Here is a 5,831-nt window from a genome sequence, read left to right as displayed (position 1 = left end):
AGCTTGACTTCATGAGATCAGCCAGTTTTCTGGATTTTTACTTAACTGAAGCAATCCCTCTTTATCTATCACTTTTCTAGGATATGAAAAGAAAACATTCTCGGAGATATATAAACCTGAGATTGGGGTGCCCATGCCAGTTTGTCCTGGGATATAACTGCATTTTTAAGCATGTATTGGGCTTGGTATAGTGGACTGTGACCAGTGGACTGTGACACACACACACACACACACACACACAGAGTCAATTTTATTTATTTATTTTTTATTTTAGAGTTAGAATCTTTTTTTTTTAATTTTTTTTCAACGTTTATTTATTTTTAGGACAGAGAGAGACAGAGCATGAACGGGGGAGGGGCAGAGAGAGAGGGAGACACAGAATCGGAAACAGGCTCCAGGCTCTGAGCCATCAGCCCACAGCCTGACGCGGGGCTCGAACTCACGGACCGCGAGATCGTGACCTGGCTGAAGTCGGACGCTTAACCGACTGCGCCACCCAGGCGCCCCTTAGAGTTAGAATCTTAAGCAGGCTCCAAGCTCAGTGAGGAGCCTCATACAGGGCTTCATCCACGACCCTGAGATAATGACCTGAGCCGAAATCAAAAGTTGGGCACTCAACCAACTAAGCCATCCAGGTGCCTCGAAATTTAAATTAATAAAAACCAGTGTGGTTCAGTTTTTAGCGTCAAGAGTTGTTTGTTCTTACAGCATTCAACAGATAAATTTACATTCAGTTTTTGGTACAGAAATCACACCCTGGGACAGTTACTCCAGATGAAATTAGTCCTAATCAATCTTTATGTATGTGTCTGCCAGCAATTGCCCTCTCCGCCTTCTTACATAGATATGTAAACTCTCTCTTCTCCATAAATTAGGTCTTTTATTAAACCTAGTGGCTATATACACAGATTTGCCAATTAATTTGAAATATTCTGAGATCCAGATCAAGATTTCACATTATTTCACTGGTCTTTGATTGTCACAAAGGCACTTGAGAATCCAGTAGGATCTCAGGTGACTGATATTTTCTGGGTAGTATTAAGAGATATAGAAGGTTTGCTAAGGGTCTTCTTTCTCTGAGTACTGACTCTGAAAACAGCTTATTTGAATACAGTTTTGACACAGTTTCCCTGAATGTCATTCTGTAGCCTCAAAATGAACAATACAGGGGGCTTCACTTTGCCCATCTATAGTTCCTACATTTTTGGTAATGAAGATGTATTATTTGTGTAAAGAAAGTTATAAACACACTAACAAAATATTAAAGGTAATATATAGGATTTTTGGATCCTAAGAAAAGGGTTTACCGTGATTAGAGGTCAAGTTGACTGCACATAATAATTCGTTATACTTGGTAATGCTTTTTCCACAGACTGAAGTTTGGCTAAGTTTTGTATGTTATCACTAGTTTCAGTTTTCCCCCTTACATTGATCTTCATTACTAATGTCACTATAAGCTAAATTTAAAATGTGTCAAAAATATCTATTTCCAGGTAAGTCACCCAGCACACATTCCTCATATTACCTCTAGTTTCAGTCATAAAAAGTGATTCCAGCTCCAAAAAGAACCATCCTTGCTGCACACCCACCAACTCACGCATCTTCCTTTTTACTGTGAAAGGCTACAGATCACATGGAAATTGCAAGGTTAAGTACTAATATGAGTTTGTGACAGAGCTAATGTCTCTTTGGTCTTAAAAATTAAAGGTCTGTATTTCCTTTCTGAACATACTAGTGAAATGGAGATCTTTGGCTATGAGCTCCTCTTCAACTTCATCTATTGCCCAATGTTGATTTAGCAGCTTCAAAGCTTCCCACTATGTCTTAAAAGCTATCTTGATATCTGCAGGCATGGCCATAGTGGTCTAGTTATGTGCTTCTGCATCATTCATGATTGACCAGAAGCATTACTGTGGCCCAGAATGAGAGTAAACGCTCCGAAGTTCAAAGACAGTGGGGAAACATCAGGATGCCAAACTCACCCAGGATGCATCTAATGTGAGTAGTCTGATTCCTTCCTGTAGCATAGGGTTAAAAGGGTGCAACAGTGGAAAGGGGACATTGCTGATGACAACAACTGAAAATATCATTTTGATCAATTCCCAAATAACAATCATAGGGAAGAATTTGTTACATTGCCTTTCATCTTGTCTGTGAGGATAGTGGGATGATTCAGAGGTGTAGGCATTGTTTTCCTGTTACTTTTTGAAATCCATCCTCTGGATTATGTAAGTAATATTCTATTTCTAGTTAGACGACAAAAAATAATTATACCTGTCATTTCGTTCTATTGTCCCCTCCAAATTACATTGAGGTTCCAACCCCAGGTATCTATGAATGGAATCTTATTTGGAAATATGGTTTTTGTAATTGCAATCAGGATAAGATGAGATTATTAGGGCCAGCCCTAATCCTATATGACTGATGGCATTTTAAGAAGGTGAAAATACCACTGAAGAGTGGGACAGGTGGAGAGAACCTGTGATGACAGAGGCAGAAACAGGAGTGATGTTGCTGCCGGCAAGGAACATGAAGAATTGATGGTCACTGCTAGAGGCGAGGAAGAAAAAAGAAGGAAGGATTCTGTCTAGTATCTCAATGTACAAGGCTCTACTAACTCCTTGATTTCAGACTTGGAGCATCCTAAACTGTGAGAGACTCAATTTTTGTTGTTTTAAGCCACTAGGTTTGTATACTTTATTACGGCAGCCCATTAAAACTAAGACAGTATCTTTGGTTTGTTACTTTCCTTCTCAGATTTGCTGCTTTTCTGTGGTTCACAGTACAGTTGTATTTTATGGTATGAGTAGCAGTAGCACATTCTGGTTCCATTTTCCTGGCCCTGGCACAGGACCCAGAACTGGCCACCAGTAGGCGTTCGCTTCCCTCTGCTGCCGTGTCTGGGATGTGCAGCTCAAGGGTGTCACCATCTCACCACTTCTTAAATATGGTGGCATATGCATAGTAAAATTTCTTTTTTTTTTTTTTAGTCTTAGAGGGAGAGAGTGGGGGAGAGGGGCAGAGGGAGGGAGAGAGCGAATCTTAATCAGGCTTCACACTCTCATGGAGCCTGACATGGGCCTCCATCCAACAACCCTGGGATCATGACTTGAACTGACCAGGAGTCAGACACTCAACTCTCGGTACACTGGCATAGTAAAATTTCTGGAAAAAATGCTTTTTTTTCAGTGCTTATCTTTGAATGATAGAATTTTCAGGATTTCTAATGATTGTTCCATTCATTGCATTTTCCATTATTATTTAAAACAAAGCACTTGGGTTTAAAGTTGGAAAAAAAAATTAAGAAGAAAAAATCAATATCCCCAGTAATTCCCATAAAACAAAGTGAATCAGCATCAGATGTAGACTACACCTAAAGCAAGAGTGTTTGGTAATATCGGTGGTCACACCATTAATTATTGAATCTACCAGTTGACAATCCCAATGCGTTCCTTCACTGATACAACAGATACCTAAGGAAGAGCAAGCATGTCAGTCAAATAAATCTAGTATACCTCAGTCCTGCGACCTCTCCAATCTGCAGGATGTAGTGAAAGTCATGAGAGGAAAGTACTTTCACGATGTGTTTCTCTCGGTTCTCTCTAGAAAAAGACCCTTGAACTGAGAGCAGACTCATGAGTTTGACCTCTCAGTTGGACAAACAAGGAACACACAAGGGAGGGAAGGGGGAAGACTGCATGAGATCACCCAGTGCCCCATCAACCCACAGCCTCCAGATGGGAGATGCTTCAACAGCAGCATTCATGGGGAAGTTTAATTGTAGGCTATTTCAGTCCAGCGCCCAGGGCAACCAATACACATGGATTAAAACACCTTTGAAGCACCATTCTTATGGAAATAAAATAGTAAGTGGAAAGGTAAATATACACATGCCCAGTACTTGTAATACAAATCAACTTAAGTCTAAAATGGGATGACTCCCTAAACCAACCTAGGGATTTGGGTATTGATTTGGACACAGGAAAACAAATTCCCTGCATTCACTGTCTTTTCTCACCAGGGTGGCCCAGATTAGGTTCTGGGTGTACAGGTTTATATGTGTAGCAGTGTGAATGAAAGCCAAAAATTATGCTTGGACAAAGGGAAGATGTTTCATGTTCAGTAGACACAGACACTGTTTTGGGCTAACTGGAGATTGAGAACTCTAAGACTGAGTACAGCTGATGATAAAGTGATTGAATATAGTATGTATTGATTCTTTATATCATGTGAAGTGAGGAAATGGGTGTGTCCTTGTTAGAAGTTCTGAAAGAGAATACATATGGCTAGGAACCAGGAATGACAGGTTGGGATGCAATTCTGCATTTGTTCTCCTTATGTTTCTTCCTTTCCCCTTTTTCAATAGGTAGCCAGGTATCTATGAATAAAACATGAGATAAACAATTAAATTCTGATTTTGAAAAATATTTCATACTAATTATAGTGAAAGTGGAAGCTATAGTCAAACCAGATACAATAATAAACTCTACCACTCATTAATTTTCTTGAAATACTGTGTTTGTACATTTCCACATTGTATTAGTTTGTTAGGACTTTTATAACAAAATGCCACAGATTGGGTGGCTTAAACAACAGAAATTTATTTTCTCACAGTTTTGGAAGCTAGAAGTCCGAGTTCAAAGTGTCAGAAAGATTGGTTTCTTCTGCAGCTTATCTCCTGGGCTCGCAGATGGCCACCTATTCATTGTACCCTCACATGGTCATGCCTAGGTCTGCTTTTTTGTGTCCTATTCCTCCTTCAACGATACCAGGTAGTAAAAGATCTGTATGCTGAAAAACTATAGAAAATGTATGAAGGAAATTGAAGAAGACAGAAAGAAATGGAAAAACATCCCATGCTCATGGATTGGGAGAATACTATTGTCAAAATGTCAATACTACCCAAAGAAATCTAAACACTCAATGCAATCCCAATCAAAATTTCACTGGCATTCTTCTCAAAGTTAGAACAAACAATCCTAAAATTTTTATGGAACCACAAAGTGCTCAAGTAGCCAAAGTAATATTGAAAAAGAAAACCAAAGTGGGAGGCATCATAATCCCAGACTTTAGCCTCTACTACAAACCTGTAATAAACAATACAGTATGGGATTGGACAAAAACAGACACATAGACCAATGGAATAGAATAGAGAACCCAGAATTGGACCCACAAATATATGGCCAACTAATCTTTAACAAAGCAGGAAAGAGTGTCCAATGGAAAAAAGACAGTACCTTTTTACCAAATGGTGCTGGGAGAACTGGAGAGCAACATGCAGAAGAATGAAACTAGACCACATTCTTACACCATACACAAAAATAAACTCAAAATGGATGAAAGACCTAAATGTGAGACAGGAAACCATCAAAACCCTAGAGGAAAAAACAGACAGCAACCTCTTTGACCTCAACTGCAGCAATTTCTTGCTCGGCATGTGACCAAAGGCAAGGGAATTAAAAGCAAAAATGATCTATCAGGACCTCATGAAGATAAAAAGCTTCTGTACTGCAAAGGAAACTGAAGGAATGGGAAAAGATATTTGCAAATGACATATAGGATAAATGCTTAGTATCCAAAATCTATAAAGATCTTACCAAACTCAACACCTGAAAAACAAACAATCCAGTGAAGAAATGGGCAGAAGACATGAATAGACACTTTTCCAAAGAAGATATCCAGATGGCCAAAAGACACATGAAAAGATGCTCAACATCACTCCTCATCAGGGAAATACAAATCAAAACCACACTCAGATATCACCTCACACCAGTCAGAGTGGCTAAAATTAACAACGCAGGAAACAAGAGATGCTGGCGAGGATGTGGAGA

At 39.3% G+C, this 5,831-nt stretch overlaps 1 pseudogene; it reads right to left on the bottom strand.

Moving 5' to 3' along the window:
• Positions 1-1,694: 1,694 nt before the first annotated feature.
• Positions 1,695-2,930, bottom strand: LOC123594412 (annotated as a pseudogene).
• Positions 2,931-5,831: the final 2,901 nt, after the last annotated feature.

The sequence above is a fragment of the Leopardus geoffroyi genome, chromosome X (assembly GCF_018350155.1).
Source record: "Leopardus geoffroyi isolate Oge1 chromosome X, O.geoffroyi_Oge1_pat1.0, whole genome shotgun sequence".
In the NCBI taxonomy this organism is placed as follows: Eukaryota; Metazoa; Chordata; class Mammalia; order Carnivora; family Felidae; genus Leopardus; species Leopardus geoffroyi.
This window is presented reverse-complemented; position numbering and strand designations above follow the sequence as displayed.